Source organism: Cervus canadensis, chromosome 17 (assembly GCF_019320065.1).
Source record: "Cervus canadensis isolate Bull #8, Minnesota chromosome 17, ASM1932006v1, whole genome shotgun sequence".
NCBI lineage: Eukaryota > Metazoa > Chordata > Mammalia > Artiodactyla > Cervidae > Cervus > Cervus canadensis.
The window spans coordinates 18539291-18557337 of record NC_057402.1 but is presented as its reverse complement, the minus strand read 5'-3'; the positions used below and the strand labels follow the sequence as shown (position 1 = coordinate 18557337).

Genomic DNA, 18047 nt, shown 5'->3' with positions numbered 1-18047 from the left:
ATTTTGATCATGGAACACCATGTGACCATGCACCTAAAACTTCTCATTATGATCTGGGTTCTGTTGGTCTTACCAAGTCACAAAGATAATACATATCCAGAAGCAAACCATCACAAGAATGAACTAGTATATCCAGGATTGAGTCTGAGAATGACCAAAAGGCATGTGTAAAATGCAATAGCAGATGAGTAGACCAGATGCCCGTGTCACCCACCAAAGTTGTACCAGTTCAATTTACTGTTTGTTCCTGTCCAATCGGAAGGTTCCACGTGACCAACTGAAGGAGGAAGAAAAAGCCCAAGATTAAATTTCAGATTTTTTTAATCAAAGTATAGTTGATTTACAATATTAGTTTTAGGTTTACAACATAGTGATTCAAATTTTTTGTAGATTACACTCCATTTAAAGTTATTATAAAATATTGGCTATATTCTCTTTTCTGTACAATATTTCCTTGTGGCTTATTGATTTTATAGATAGTTGTTTGTACCTCTTACTGTCCTATCTATATCTTGCTCCTCCTCACTTCCCTCTTCCCACTGGTAACCACTAGTTTGTTCTCTATATCTGTGAGTCTGTTTTTGTTATATGCATTTATTTGTTGAACCTTTTATATTCTACATATAAGTGATAGCATAGAGTAATTTTCTTTCTCTGACTAATGTCATCGAGATAATACCCTCCAGGTACTTAGGTTGCTTCCCTACCTTGGGATACACAATAGTGTATATCATGCTGCTCTGAACATTGGGGTGCAGGTTTCTTTGTTAATTAGCATTTTCATTTCTTAAGATATATACCGAAGAATGGAATTGCTAGGTCATATGGCAGTTTTAATTTTAGTTGCTTGAAGAATCTCCATACTATTTACCACCATGGCTGAACCAATTTAGATTCCCCAGCAATGTATAAGAGTTCCCTTTTCTTCACATCTTTGCCGACACTTCTTATTAATGATCTTTTTCATGATACTCATTCTGCCAGGTATGAGGTGACATCTCGTGGATTTTTCTTCATTTCTCTGATCATTAGCGATGTGGAGCATCTTTTCATGAGTCTTTTTGCCATCTATATTTCTTCTTTGGAAAAATGTCCATTCCAGTCTTCTGTCCATTTTTTAAATTGGGTTGCATTGATTTTTTTGAGTGGTATGAATTTTTAATATATTTTGTTAATCACTTATTGGTTGTATAATTGGTGACATTTTTCTCCCATATTGTAGGTTGTGTTTTCATTTTGATGATGGTTTCCTTTGCTGTGCAAAAATTTTTAAGTTTAACAAAGTCCCATTTGTTTACTTTTGGTTTCCTTTGTCTCGTAGATAGATAAAAAAAAATGCTATGATTTATGCTAAAGAGTGTTCTGCCTATATTTTCTTCTAGGTGTTTTCGGCTTCTGGTCTTACCTTTAGGTCTTTAATCCATTTTGAGGGTTTTGTTTGTTTGTTTGTTTTTTATGGTACGAGTGAATGTAATTTCATTATTTAGCATGTAGATGTCAAATTTTTGCAGCTTACTTGTTGAAGAAGCTATCTTTTCCTCATTGTATATAGTTTTGTCTCCTTTGTCCTAGATTATTTGACCATAAGTGCATAGGTTTAGTTCTAGGTTCTCCATTCTATTAAATTGATATGGATCTACATTTTTAAAACGTATTTTCTATTTTTTCCTCAAATTCTTACTTACTATTAAAATAAATTCCATAGTAATAATAGCCTCAGATTGTCTTCCAGAAAAAAAGTAATATAGGGTAAGTTGGATAAGAAGAATGAAATATTAGCTGTTATTATAAGTCAAATTTGTATTATTAACATTTCTGTATATTATATCATTTGCAGAAGGAAATGGCAACCTGCTCCAGTATTCTTGCCTGGAGAATACATGGACAGAGGAGCCTGGCAGGCTACTGTCCAAGGGGTCGCAAGAGTTGGACACAATTTAGTGACTAAACCACCACATATTCTATTTATAATTCAGTTGCTCTGCTTTTGTTATTTCAGTGAAAATAAACACATGCTCTTTTGAAAACACAAATAATAAGTCCTGGTGGCACAGTGGCAGAGAATCTGCCTGCCAATGAGGGAGATGCAAGAGGATGTGGGTTCGATCCCTGGGTTAAGAATATCCTCTGGAGTAGGAAATGGCAACCCACTCCAGTATTCTTGTCTGGAAAATTCCATGGACAGAGGAGCCTGGCTGGCTACAGTCTGTGAGGTTGGGTTGCAAAGACTGAGCACAGACACACAAGTGACTGAACTGGATTTTCTGGACTAAGTAAACCAATTTTGGGGAGCCTGTTATATGTAAAAGATTTTTCCAAATCACATTTGAAAAAAATTTTCTAACAAGTGTGTTACCATTTTATTGTCTTAGCAGTTGCTCATATATGTAATTTCTTCTAGATTCCATGATCAATTTTCCTTTTCTTCTTCAAATACTACAGTTTGTTTTTATTGTTGATTCTTAGTCTCCCCCTCCCCTCTTCCCTTTGCTCTGCTCCCCACACCCCTGCTTCCTCTCCCTCTTCCTATAGTTTCTAACTTTTCTGTTGGAGAGAAAACAAAACAAAGTAACATAGCAACCCATCATGAGATGTTTTCGTATCAATATCTTAATGGGGCAAATATTATCAATTCTTCTACATTAAAAATAATATAGATTATAAACTATAAGTTTGCTCTGGAATTAGATTGCCTGGATTTGAATGTCAACTTCAACACTTGCTAGTTGTGTAAATCCTGTTTACTACTCTTTTTCTGTAGTATTTTGTAAAATAATTTATAAAGTAGGAATTTTTATATTAATAGTAACCACCTCATAGGGTTGCTTTGAGATTAAATAATATGTTTAAAGACAGAGTACAATTCCCAACACTGAAAAAGCTCTCAGTGAATGCTAGCTATTTATTTAATGCTCTTGGATTCTTCCATTTCTTTAGCATTAATAAACATATGTAGAAATAGAAAAGGCCTGCTTGTCAAAGCCCTTGGTTGCTGGTGGGTTGTTTATTATGGTATTGAAAATAGGCAGCAGTTAATTTTTACCTGGTAATTCTCTTTTCCTTCTTCTTCCCTGAACTCCCATGATATTATGTCAAACTTTTTTCTGTGTGTTCTAAAGCAATTGAGAGTTTTATTTAAAGAATAACACATGAAAATAAGGCAACCAGATATTATAAATTTGATTTTACTCCAAGATGCCAAAAAAACAAACCAAAAAACAAATACCAGTGTTTTCTGAAGCAAATGGACTTTAGGACAGATGCTCACAACAGGAAGAAACACTGAGGTTTTTCAAATTACTAAAGAGATCTGATGAGCAGATTCTCTTGCTCTTGCTTTTCAAAAAGCAGCAGAGGATGTTTAAATTTCCACCTAATGCTGTGAAGTGTCTGCTTTTTCTGTTTTTCTTGCAGACTTGTTTATACAAAACCAGAAGAGACCCATTGTGTCATATTCAAACATTCCATATCACAGTATCATATTCTCATATCTGTGCAATTGTAATGACTGATCTTTTATGTTCAGAGCTCTCCCCTCAGAGACTGCTGGCTTGTTTATAGTTTAGCTGCAATTGGGTCAGATAATTACTCTTAAGGCAATGACAGTACAGTTATGTGGTACCAGCATAATGCCTTACAGATGAGACTGTAGTCAGGATGCTTGTCAACTTTTTTTTTATGGAAAGTATCAAGGCCAACCTTATAGTCCAATAACTAGAAACAGTGTAGTATAAAGTTTAAGGATGCAGTGTGATTGGGTTAGAACCTTAACTCTGCCATATTCTAGTGGCTGAAACTCTCTGAGCATTGATTTTCTCATCACTATAAATAGGCATAATGACAGTACTGGCAACAATAAATGTACTTTTAAACCTCATTCTCAATAAGCATTAGTTATTACTACTATCTTATGCCTACCATTAGATGCAAATGTTAAGTTCTGATGCCTGATTTTCCTGCCAGGTAGAGAAACACCCAAAGAGTAAAACTCTTGACCCTTCTATATGTATTCACACAAACGCCTCCAGAGAAGAAGGGTGAGTTGACTAGTGCATTTCAGAACACAGCCAAACATAGATAACGATGCTCCCTCCTACTTTTCTCTGGAGACCTTCAAGAGACAGATCTCCTACTCCATTACTCTATTCTGTAAATGTTTTCCAGAGAAGGCCACTCGGAGGGAAGCTTATGATTTTTCACTTAATGACTAGACAAATTAGTAAGTAATTACTTGATTCATTAAATCTAATTTTTTGAGTCATTCTTAAAACCTCAGTGTTGCCAAAGTGTCACCTAAGTCATTTACTCCAGTATCAGCTAATCTTTTCATTTTGAAATTGTCTGGGGGGGGGGGAAACTTAGAATTTTAGGGTGATTTTAGCCTCCTCAAAGCTCTATATCTCCTAATCTAGTGTATACTCTTAGGGACCAAGTTTTAATTATCCTTGATTCCCAATTATCTTTGAATGTCAGCTAAAGTTCCTGGTATGTAGTACATTTTATAGTTTATATATAACATTTTTCATAATAAGTTCCTATATCCAGGTTAGGATACAACCATTTAGCTTCAAGCCTGCCACTCTCACTTTTCATACAACCTACTGTGATCTGTCACTTCATTCCTTGCCATCAGAAAATAACACTACCAAGATGCACTGAACTATTTGCTTTGTGTTCAGCTCATTCCTAGAGACACTGCTTAGGATTCAATTTTTCTTTGAAGTTTCTCTGAGCAGTGGAGTCAGCAAATATTTATTGAGCATTATATGTCTCCTACACTGGGTAAAAAATTGATAAATATGACAATATATTTCTAGCATAATGGAATAGACAAGCCCATTATAAACATATTTATGATTTAAATGAGTATGTATTTGTAACATGCTGGTGTAACTTAAAGGAGAAAATGTTAAAGCCTTGAACCCAGTTCAAGTAAAACTGACAGAGTCTGAAAAACATTTAGAATAAATATAATGTCATTTTTATCTTGAAGAGTGTTTTGAAGACAGAAGAGATGTATGGATGTATAAAACAGTGTTGTTTTCAAGATGGGCAAGCAAATGTTAATGGCAGGATATAAACCAGATTAAATTTGAAGAGACTTCCTGAGATCTGTCATTTTTAAAGTCTACTTCAAGCAATATTGAAGGGATAGGATAATGACAGGAAAGATACAGAGCAAAACTAGAGTGCTCTGAGAAGCGAGTGGCAGATGAGTAAGTGGAGACTTGAACAAGTTTGAATAAAAAGGTGAAGAGAGATTTGTTAAAGGGAAATGTTGGAAAAATATTTTTAGGATGGGCAAATTTGGATGTGTTTACTGACTGAGAGGAACAAAAATTAGATAAGTGTGTAGTAAATCATAGTATCCAAAGAGATGGCTGGCTTTTCCCCTGAACTTCTGAGAGATGCTCTCTAAGCATTTGAAATGTCCTATCTTTATCGGATTGTCTTTGTTGGCCAAGGGACATTATTAAGTCTAAGAATGTGGTTTAAGATAGGACTTTAAGTCATGCATTCTCAGTCTGACCTCCAAGGTGTTGCAGACTGAGGTTGCCATATAGGCAGTTGACCATACAGCCCCAGTAAAAATCTTTGGACATCAAGGCTCCGATAGACTTCCCTGGTCAACAGTGTTGCACGTGCTTGTAACACACAGATGAGACTCTTCTCCACAGGCAGAGGACCATGGAAGCTTCATGGTTGACACTTTCCTGGGTTCTGCCTTTTGTGCCCTCCTCTCTTGGCAGATTTCGATCATATGGTTTTCTGGTGATGATCCATAACTTTGAATATAACAGCTTTCAGTAAGTTCTGTAAGTCCTTCTAGTGAATTTACCAACCCTGAGGGCAATTTGGGAACCCTCCACCCCCGAACTTGCAGTTGGTACCAGAAGTGAGGGCAGTCTTGCAGACTCTGCTCCTTCTATCTTTTTAAAAAGGATGTTGAAAGCTAATAAGAATGCATATCCAGCCAATCAAGGTAGTGAAATAATGCAATAAGGATAAGAATTGTGTGGCAGGTATATATTTGTCCAGCTGGGAGGCACCACATTCTTGATACTTTGAGGGTAAGAGAACATGGCATGGGTGGTGTGGTGTAGAAGAACTTATAAAAGGATGAAAAGTTCTTGGGATTTATAGTAGAGGAACCCATTGTTCTTCATGAATGAAAGAGAATTTGTCTTATAAGTGGTTTTAATAAAGGTTAAAATAAGGATACTGAAGAATGAAAAAAACCTGCAAAAGAAACTAAGAGGTATTGTGGTCAGCCAAATGAGGTCAGAGACAACCAAAAAACTGTAAGTCAAGCCAATCTTTAAATGTGAATATTTACCCACAGCACAGCTTTATTCCTCCTTTTCCATTTCTGCGCAGTCAACTGTGAGCTCTATCAAGTCTTCTGCCACAGCAGGGCACCAAGGCAGCAGTGGGTAGAGAGAAGGTATTTTGTGAGCAGAGTGCTTATTGAGAGATGCTTCTTCAGGGAGGTAGAGAAGGATTTAGATAAGAAGAAACTTTTGGGCTTTGTTTTCAGATAGTTCCAGTTAATATATGATACCACCCAAAGGGAAGAACTATTAATAGATAATTTGTGCATTTGTGCTCAGTCACTTCAATCATGTCTGACCCTTTGTAACCTCATGGACCATAAGGTTACATGGGCTCCTCTGCTGGGCTCCTCTGTCCATGGGGTTTTCCAGGCAAGAATACTGGAGTGGGTTGCCAAGTCCTCCTCCAGGGGATCTTCCCAACCCAGGGATCAAACCCATGTCTCCTGTGTCTGCTGTGTTGCAGGGGGACTCTTTACCACTGCACCACTGGGGAAACCCCATATTGACACCACTGGAAGAGAAAAAGCTAGATGATTGGTTGCCAATTAATAGGCAATAATGCAGCTACTACACCATGGACAGGAAGGAGGATGTCTGGACCTGTTGGATTTTCTGGGTACTCACCTGTCCAAAATTCAAGTGAAAACTATAACAAGCCAAAATAAAAATATCCACTAATGACAGCCTCCTTAGGAGTGCATATTTTTGCCTTTCTGCCAAATAAATAGGTATGTCAAGTTTAGGTTCTGGATGAGGGCAAAGCAAACACTGAGTTGAAACTGGGAAAAGGAAGTTATGACTCCTAACTCCAGCCACATAAACAGTTTCAGGCTGAGGATAATAGTAACTGTGCATATTTTTCTTCCTTGCTTTGATATTTAATTGCATTAAATATTTTTTCTTCCATTTCCCACTATCTGATAATAGATATAAGTTGTGTAAATAACATTTGACTCTATAATTCAGCATTTAAGTTTCAGTATATAAACTGTTGTTACTAGGCAGAGAGAGAAAAACATTACCCCTTTTAGGGAAAATGTCAGCATGCGTGTGACTGCACAAAGAGCAAATACATCACATCAGGCAGGCAGAGTGCTGTTATCCTCTTCATTCAGAAGTGAACTGTGTGTCAACAGGTCGCCTATAAATACAGATTTGAAATGGTGTAGACTGCTGGGTTGTCTGTCATCAATTTATTCCCTTTTCTGGTCTCCTTTGCCTCACAGAAAATAACACAGAGCTTAATTTTGCAAAATCCCCATTCACATATGGTTTCAGGTTAGAGTTTGACATTGGACGACATTCACGAGTGATTTACAAGGGAAAGACAAATCTATTCCTCAGGGACAGTTGAATTGAAGTGAACTTCCTGGCAGGCTTTTGAGAAGAGACAGCTGCCACGGACTGAGGTGGATGGTGAGAGCTTAGCAAAGATCTTTAAAAATTGCACTTACTTTATTTTGAGTTCTTGAGAACCACACTCTTCAGGATTTGAGGTGGAGATATTCATTAGAAGCTTCTATGTTCATCACTCACTCCTCAATTGTTGCCAATTGGGTGAACCTGTAATTCCCAAATTAATGTCTTTATCTCTGGAATACATGTCCTTGCTTTTATTTTCCTAACCAAACCCAGACAGAAATAGCAGATAATTTCATTATGTAGATGTGGAAATGTGCTAGAATCTTATTTAGTGGGTTTTTATATGAATTGAATCATGTGAAATTTGTCCCAGGGTTTAGGAAATCAAATTTATTTGAGATTACTTAAAAATATTTATGTTGGTCATTTGTCATTCACTTGGCTTAATATTGAATTTTCTTGTTATGGCACAGAATTATTGGCAAGCTGATTGCCTTTATGAGTGTTGAAATAAGCAAATTTCAAGAAAAATGCAGGAAAAAAATCCAGAAAAAGAAGGTAGTGTTTATATAACATATAAACATATAGGATATATATATTTAATATATAATATCCTTTCAAAGTATAAAAATAATGAATTTTGGGAGAATGGATTTTTTAAAGCTGGAAAGTTGCAATGGTTGTTTTTAAAGTGGATGAAGTTTCTGTGCCGTAAAGATCAGCACTCCTTACTTCTCCATCTTGGCTGCAAAGAATATAATCAATCTGATTTCTATATTGACCATCTGGTGATGTCCATGTGTAGAGTCTTCTCTTGTGTTGTTGGATGAGAGTTTTTGCTACGACCAGTGTGTTCTCTCGGCAAAACTCTATTAGCCTTTACTGTGTTTCATTCCGTACTCCAAGGCCAAATACACCTGTTTCTCCAGGTATCTCTTGACTTCCTACTTTTGCATTCCAGTCACCTATATTGAAAAGGACTGAAATTATGGATAGTTTATTATTTCTCTTTGTATTTGCCAATTCTGCACCCAGTCTAGGGGGAGGGAAGTAGTTCTTTGACAACCGCCTGGTGTCCTACAATTTAATACAGTTCTGACACTGCTAATCTGGAGATAGCATCAGATCCCACAGGTTAAGAACTCAGTCCTAACCTATGACTGATTCGTGTTGAGGTCTGACAGAAAACGGCAACATTCTGTAAAGCAATTATCCTTCAGTTAAAAATGAATAAATTAAAAATAAAAGAAGTCCGTCCTAAAAGAATGCCCCCCACTTCCCTTTAGCTAGCCAGTGGGAAGTCTGGGTTGTCACCTATGCTTCTGATTAACTGGCTATCAATAGGGGTTTCCAATGACACCCTCCTAGGGTTCAATTAATTTGCTGGAGCAGTTCAGAGAACTCAGAGAAACATTTTATCTACCAGATTACTCCTTTATGATAAAAGGACATAACTCAGATAGAACCAGATGAAGAGATGCATAGATGGGATATGTGGGAAGGAGGTCAGAGCTCCCATGCCTTCTCCGAGTGGGCCACGCTCCCTGCGTCTCCACATTCAACCACCCAGAAGGTCTCTGAACCTGCTCCTTTTGGTGTTTTATGAGGCTTCACTACATAGGCATGATTGCTTACATCATAGACCTTAGGTGAGTGAACTCAATTTCTTCTCCTCCCCACTTTGTAGGGGAGTTGGAGGGCTAAAGACTCTAGTCATGTAGTTAGTTCCTCTGGTGTCTAGCCTCACACTTAGATGATATAGGGGCTTTCTCAAGTAAATCATCAACATAAGAAAGGACACATCATTGCTCTCCTCATAGGAATTCTGTGCTGGAAACAAGATGAAAACTAAATACTTATTTCTTATTATAAATCATGAATCTCCATCCATAGTTCTTCAGGTGCTCTGTCTACCAGATCTAATTCCTTGAATGTATTTGTCATCTCCACTGTATACTCATAAGGGATCTGATTTAGGTCATACCTGAATGAAAAGTGAAAGTGAAGTCGCTCAGTTGTGTCCAACTCTTTGCGACCCCATGGACTGTAGCCTACCAGGTTCCACTGTCCATGGGATTTTCCAGGCAAGAATACTGGAGTGGGTTGCCATTTCCTTCTCCAGGAGAACGTCCTGACCCAGGGATTGAACCCTGGTCTCCCGCATTATAGGCAGACACTTTACTATCTGAGCCACCTGAATGGCCTAGTGGCCACTAGGTGGTTTTCCCTACTTTCTTCAATTTAAGCCTGAATTTTGCAGTAACAAGTTCATGATCTGAGCCATAGTCAGTTCCTGGTCATGTTTTTGCTGTCTCTATAGAACTTCTCTATCTTTGGCTGCAAAGAATATAATCAGTCTTATTTTGGTATTAATCATCTGGTGATATCCATGTATAGAGTCTTCTCTTGTGCTGTTGAAAGAGGGTGTTTGCTATGACCAGTGTATTTTCTTGGCAAAACTCTATCTGCCTTTGCCCTGCTTCGTTTTGTACCCCAAGGCCAAACTTGCCTGTTACTCCAGGTATCTCCTGACTTCCTACTTTTGCATTTCAGTCCCCTATGGTGGAAATGATATCTTTTTCTAGTGCTAGTTCTAGAAGGTCTTGTAGGTCTTCATAGAACCATTCAACTTCAACTTCTTCAGCATTAGTGGTTGGGGCACACACTTGGATTACTGTGATGTTGAAGGATTCGTCTTCGAAACGAACAGAGATCATTCTGTCATTTTGGAGATTGCACTCAAGTACTGCATTTCGGGCTCTTTTGTGGCCTGTGAAGGCTACTCCATTTCTCCTAAGGGATTCTTGCCCACCGTAGTAGATAAAATGGTCATCTGAATTAAATTCACCCATTCCCATCCATTTTAGTTCACTGATCCCTAATATGTCAATATTCACTCTTGCTGTCTCCTGCTTGTTCACATCCAATTTATCTTGATTCTTGGACCTAACATTCCAGTTTGCTATGCAATATTGTTCTTTACAGCATTGGGCTTACTCTCACCACTAGACACATGCACAACTGAGTGTCATTTCCACCTTTGCCCAGCCACTTCATTCTTTCTGGAGCTATTAGTCATTGCCCTCCACTCATCCCCAGTAACATATTGGACACCTTCTAACCTGGGGGCTCACTTTCCAGTGTCAGATCTTTTTGCCTTTTCATATTGTTCGTGGAGTTCCTGGGACAACCATTTCCTCCTCTAGTGGACCACGTTTTATTAGAACTCTTCATTATGACCCATCTGTCTTCGGTGGCCCTGCCTGGCATAGCTCATAGCTTCATTGAATTACCACAATAAGACTGTGATTACAATGAAACCTTGCACCCCTAATTGAGAGTCAAACCCATGGTCTTTTAATTGAGATCACACACCTGGCTTCAGGGTTTAGTGATGCTCACATTCTTGATGTTTCATTGCAGAAATAATTCAGTGAGAGACAAAGTGATGATCAAGAATGAGGTTTTTTAGAGAGAACCACACTCCAGAGAGTATGGGCTACGTCAGAAGGCAAGAGTGGCCCCAGGGTGTGGGGTTGTCAGATTTTATATGGGTGGGTAATTTCTCAGTCTACAGAGTGGGAGGAGTTTTCCAGCTCTTTTGGGGAAGCTGTAGAGATTTCCACGAATGGCGCCACCGCCCACCTTTTTACCTACATGGTCGGCCTTGGAACTGTCATGGTACCTGTGCGTATGTCATTTAGCTTGCTGTTGTGTTACAGTGAGTGTATGAAAAAGTGAAAGTGTTAGCCCTTTCACTAACCCTTTCTTAGCCCTCCAGGCTCCTCTGTCCATAGAATTTTCCTGGCAAGAATACTGGAGTGGATAGCCATTCCCTTCTCCAGAGGATCTTCTCGACCCAGGGATCTACACTGCAGGCAGATCCTGCATTGCAGGCAGATTCTTTACCATCTGAGCCACCAGGAAAGCCCACAGTGAGTGTATACTGAGGCTCAAAGCCTAGTGGAAGGTAACTTGTCTGCCATCTCGGGATCTGTTTTGTTCTAACCAGTTTATGTTGTGTACTCGGGCGATGTCATTCTTTTAAAGGTTGTGCTCTGCCCCCATTCCATCTTGTTCCCTCCATCAATATCACATATACTTTTAGAGATTACCTGAAGTTTTCTTTGTGTGGTCAATGTATTTTACACACACACGCACACACCCCTTCTATTCCTTATCATTTGTAAATTAGCATTCCCATTTTGAATTGAAAATATTTAATCACTAAATTTGACAGGTCTGTTTATTGTTTCATTGAGTTGAATTTGTGTTTTTTGGTTCAAAAAGCAAATTTCTTATCTATTCCAAGGCTTGAATACATCAGGTACCTTTCTGATACAAACTGATGTTCTTAAAAATAGACTTTTAATAAGAATTCTGGTTTCAGTTCTGTTATGTCAAGAGCTTGGAAATGGTCATTTCAGTCAATAACATTTTAATTTCTAACAATAAGGAAAACCTGAACAGACTTAAAAGTAATGGCTTTTCTTGGACCCATTAAACAATTGAGAACGTAGAGCAAACTGTCACCTTGAAGTTTGGGGAAACAGGTATATTCAGGGAGTCACAGCTGAGATCAGTTTATCTAGAACAGAAGCTGCTAGAGTCATAATCTGGAGGAATACTTAAGTGATAATCACAAATTGCTAGAGGTTGAATGTGGACTGTCTTAATCATGAGAAACTCCAAAAGGAATGAAGTCTTAGGGGTCCCTACCACATTTGTGAGTTCTCCCAGTGAAAAGTCAAAATACATTATTGATTCTGGCAGAAGGAGGGGGAAAGTAATGTTTCAAGAATATAATCTATTGTCTATAAGAACCACTGTAAATATTAAGACAAAGGGATACAGAAAGAGAAAGCATAGTAACATTTTTTAAAGCCTTAAATAAACAAAATGTTGTTGCAGAGATAAATTAGACAAAATCAAACAGGATAAAATAGCTACTTCCCAAGATTATCTCCAAGCAGAAGTTTCTTATAAGGTGTTAATAGTTTTATTTAAATCTGCAGAATATAAAATAATAAATTTAAATTACTATGTGATCATACCCTATATTTGCTTATCCCATAGCTAACTTATCCCATTGGCTCCAATGGACTAGTAATTCCTACAAATTTTCAGAAATGATAACTACTTGAAGATCATAATATAAATATCATTTGTACCAAGTCTCAAGTGAATTAATGCTTTCCTATTCTTTAGATATTTAAAATACATTCAAATAAACAATGTGATTGTAACATAATTGTGTCATAGCATAATAATAGTATGAAGCGTGGCTTGTATAATAATTTAGTTTACCCATGTACATGACAATAGGTAAGACATCCCACTTGTTTCTCTCTTCAGGCACATGGAATTTTGATTATGACGCTAAAGTCACAAAAATAATTTTCTATCTCATAACATGTAATTCATTTGTAAAATGCTAATATAATCTGTTGGGTTTTGCCACTGTTGCTAAGTTTATTCAAAAGAGTTATCAAATTATAATTAAATGAACCGGAATCTGCTTGTCCTGTGTAAATATTGTAATTGGTTCATAAATATGTAAAGCCATTTGTGTTATCTCAGGTAATGTTGAAATAAGTATTGCTGTCTCCATGGCCATCTTATACATAAAATATTTTATTTCCCAATAATATAGTTTGAAAAGAAATTCAAAGTATAAGTAGAACTTTCCTAAAAAGTAAAGACTAGGAAAATACTAGAATTATGTTTCATATATGAATGAAAATTGCCAAAGACTTTGATGGATTATTCTATAGGACCGTTCTCCTTTACCACCATAGTTGATGGGAGGTGTTGCCAAACTTCCCATTCCTATGAAATGGCTACAACCCTACCCCATTAGAAATACTCATGGAACATGGCAAGTTTACCACCTCTGTCAAATCCATTTCTTTATAGTTTAAAAAATTTATCTTCACAGAGAGAGTTGATTGGTCTTTAGAGACATATAACGTGTGCGTTTTTCATCTTAGGAGTAGACTACATAAGACCTCACATTAACTATGAAATTATAGTTCACTTTTTACCCTTTCTCCTTTTTTCATCTTGATTTTTACCAAATTCACTGCTAAAATGTTGCATTGTCATCATTTGTCTTTTCATTGCTATATGTTCTTAAATGTTCTTTAGTGAGCAGATTTTCTTTCAGCTTTAAAAGATTCAAGAATAGAAGGTTTTATTTTTTGCCATCTATTGGCTTCCCTGATAGCTCAGTTGGTAAAGAATCTGCCTGCAGTGCAGGAGACCTGGATTTGATCCCTGGGTTGGGAAGATCCTCTGGAGAAAGGAAAGTGTATCCACTCCAGTATTCTGGCCTGGAGAATTCCATGGACTATATAGTCCATGGAGTTGCAAAGAGTTGGACATGACTGAGCGACTTTCACTTTCATTTTCTGTTCTCTTGGTTCAGATTTAAGAAAATAAAGTGACAGATGGCTGTATATTTTCTTCTTTATTGGAATCGCTGAAGATTTTACCATAATAGTTAACCCCTTTAAAAAGTGTTAAAGCCATTTTACTTTCAGCAAGCCAGCTCATTCATGATTCTTCCTCTATTTTTATTTAATATTTCAATTAGCCCAACAGAATAGTCATTCTGCTGATTTATTTATCCTGTTGATAAGTGATTTCAAAAAATGATGAATCGTGTCTTCATTAAATTGTTTGACTAAGAGTATAAAGTAAAAAGGGGGTGAACAAAAAATATGTTAAATTCAGTCATTAACTAGATGAGGTAACAGGCACTTTGTTTGGGGATTGAAGATTAATGTTCCTTTAGGATCGTATCTTGGCAATTTAGAATAAGCATATTTCACCAGGAAACTTCTGGCATTAATACAGCATCTATAAAATATTCATTCATTTGCAGATTTCATTTATGTCAAATCTTGTTAGAACAGTTAATTTTACATGAAAGTTATTCTCAAAGGAAGCTCTTAACAATTGGATAGTAGCATTTTTGAATGAGTCAGCATTTTTCATGTAACAAGATTCCTGTCTTGTTATGTTTGCATAATTTAATCATTGCACAGTATGGCATAGATCTAAGAAGGCCATTTTCTTGGGTTAAATATCAAAATTATGTGGATAGTAAGGTAGTCAATTATAAGAGAATATATTTTACTAGAAAATAAACAAGAATGAATTATGGCCTTAATTCATTAACTTGTACTCAAAATGTTAAATCACTCATAGGAAGTAAGAATTCTGTCATCTGGACATATATGTAAGTAGCTGCTGCTGCTGCTAAGTCACTTCCGTCATGTCTAACTCTGTGCGACCCCTTAGACGGCAACCCACCAGGCTCCTCTGTCCCTGGGATTCTTCAGGCAAGAACACTGGAGTGGGTTGCCATTTCCTTCTCCAAGGTGAATAGCATGTATTCTTAACACTTCATTGACTGTAGTTCCATTTCATAGACCGTTTCTGTGGATTGTGTGCGGTGTGCTGTGCAATGCTAAATCACTTAGTCGTATCCGATTCTTTGTGGCCCTATGAACTGTAGCCCACCAGGTTCTTCTGTCCATGGGATTTTCCAGGCAAGAATACTGGAGTGGATTGCTATGCCCACCTCCAGAAGATCTCCCCAACCCAGGGATCAAACCCACGTCTCCTGCATGGCAAGCAGATTCCTTCCTGCTGAGCCACTGGGAAGTCCCTATTGTAAATTAGTGTAATAATTTGCCACACAAGATTATATTGCCATTAAATTTAAATTTATGTCCAATAGAAATACAAGTGTTTCTCTTAGTTAAAAAATATATTATTCAGCACCGATTAAAAACCTTGAGATTTTCTTTGGTTTCTTAAAAAAAAAAAAAAAGATAATGATGCTAGTAACTAGGTTAATACTCAAGAATTTTAGCAAATGACACTCTGAGTCTGTCTTCTACCTCTTGCATTACTAGTTCTGAACATAAGCCTTTTCTCAGATACTTGTTTGATATTAGAGTGGGAGTTTGGTCCTGAGAAAGATAGCCTTGACCTTTCCAGCAGCTGAATTGAACTTTAGCCAGACTTCTTGCCTCTAGACCCTGCCCTTCCTCTTGCCAGGGCTCTTCAGAATCCAGACAGCCTAAGCACACAGGTCCCTTCTCTCCCTTTTCTTAGAGCATTTACTTAGAAAACTTGTAATTATAAATCTCCTCTCTCTATATTTATTTATTTAAAGATATAACTAAATAATTTTAAAAGTTTCTTCTCAGCTTTAAAACCCAGGACCTGGGACTTTCTCAATGACCTGGTAGTCATTCTTTTGAAATGAATCATCAAAGATATGTCTTTATCTCCTATTTTGGGGGCCTCCCAGGTGGTCCTAGTGGTAAACAACCCACCTGCCACTGTAGGAGATACAAGAGATTTGGGTTCGATCCCTGGGTCAAGAAGATCACCTGGAGGAAGGCACTGCAACTCACTCCAGTATTCTTTCCTGGGGAATCCCATGAGCAGAGGAGCCTGGTGGGCTATAGTCCATAGGGTTGCAAAGAGTCAGACACAAATGAAGCAACTTAGCACGCATCTCCTATCCTCAGTGAGGATCCCCACTTAGGTGGGCACCTTACTCCAACTTGTAAAACTACATCCTGTCAAACAGAGGTGAGAAAGTTTACTTTTCCTTTGGGTAAAGTCAATGAAAAAGCAGATGGCTTAGCAGCCCCACCCCAGCTTTTATAACCTCTTCTACCTTTTGTCTCAGTGAAGTTGAGTTCAGACTGTGTTGTGGTTTCTGTTCCTATTGAATAATTTCTTCCTAATTATCTCTGGTATGATTCTTGTTTTGACCGTGACAAATAACTGATTTCCTTGGAAACACACATGACAAGACTTGCAGATTGGCTGTGCCGAGGCACTCTTGTCCCTGAGTATTGGAGGGCATGGTGATTAGAGGAGAATGAAGTTTAATGCAAAGGACTTCAGCCACAGACCGGAGGCCTTTAAACTCAGTTGGCTTATGGTGGGGAGAGACTGATTTCCTTTCTCCACTTTCAGAGCTGAAGATACTTCGAAAGTGAAAGGGAAGTCGCTCAGTTGTGTCCGATACTTAGAATGAATGATAATAAAAATCTAAGTTGTAATGTATAAATAAATACAGGAACAATTAAGCAAACCTACGAGTAAATAGCTGCCCTCTCACGGGGCTCCGCGTCACAAAGAGGGACACTAGTCAGGAGAGAACCACAGCGATGAAGGAGAGCGGCAGCAGGGAAGCAGATGGCAACGTGATTTTTCAGGAGAGCAATTTAATCAGTAAATTGATGCTGCCTTTAAGTATTGAGTACCTTTAAATTTATTCTTGAGGGTTTAAAAAAAAAATCTTATTTATTTTTGGCTGTGCTGGGTCTTCACTGCTTCCTGGGCTTTTCTTAGTTGCAGCAAGTGGGGGCCACTCTCTAGTTGCGGTGCTCATCTTCTCGTTTAAGTGTCTTCTCTTGTTGCAGAGCATGGGCTCTAGGGCCCCTGGGCTTCAGTAGATGCACCGCCCAGACTCCAGAGCACAGGCTCAATAGTTGCGGTGCACATGCTTAGTTGCCCCAGGGCATGTGAGATCTTCCCGGATCAGGGATCAAACCCATGTCTCCTGCATTGGCAGGCAGATTCTTTACCACAGAGCCACCAGGGAAGCTTATTCTTGAGTTTTAAGAGGTTTTTTTTTTTTTTTAATATACATATTTATATATGTGTGTGTATGTGTGTGTGTGTGTATTCCATAACAATCCTTTTCAGATGTGTCTTTTCATATATTTTTTCCAGTCTGTGGCTTGTCTTCTTATTCTTTGACATTGTCTTTCACAAGGCAGAAATTTTTACTTTTAATTAAGTCTAGCTTATCAGTGATTTATTTCATTGAGCAGACCTTTGGCATTATATCTAAAAAGGCATATCATATCCAAGGTCATCTAGTTTTTCTCCTATGTTTTCTTCTAGGATTTTTTATAGTTTTGCATTTTACATTGAGGTTTTTGATCCATTTTGAATTAATTCTGAGGAAGTGTATCTATATTCTTTTATTTTTCTCCCCGTATGTGAATGTCTAGTTGTTCCAGCACCATTTGTAGAAAAGACTATCTTTGCTCTATTGCAGGGGTTCCCAACCCCAAGGCCATGGACCAGTACCAGTCCATGGCCCGTTAGGAACCAGGGCCATACAGCAGGGGCCCTGCTGTATGAATGGCAGTGAGCTAGTGAATGAAGTACCATCGATATTTATAGCTGTTCCCCATCACTGGCATTACTATCTGAGCTCCATCTCCTGTCAGATGAGCAAAGGCATTAGATTTTCATAGGAGTGAGAACACTATTGTGCTTGAATCATCCCCAAGCCATTCTCTTCCC

General features: G+C 37.8%; 1 pseudogene; it reads left to right on the top strand.

Moving 5' to 3' along the window:
* Positions 1–11325: 11325 nt before the first annotated feature.
* The window catches only part of LOC122454909, a 45114-nt pseudogene continuing 38392 nt past the window's right edge, over positions 11326–18047 (top strand).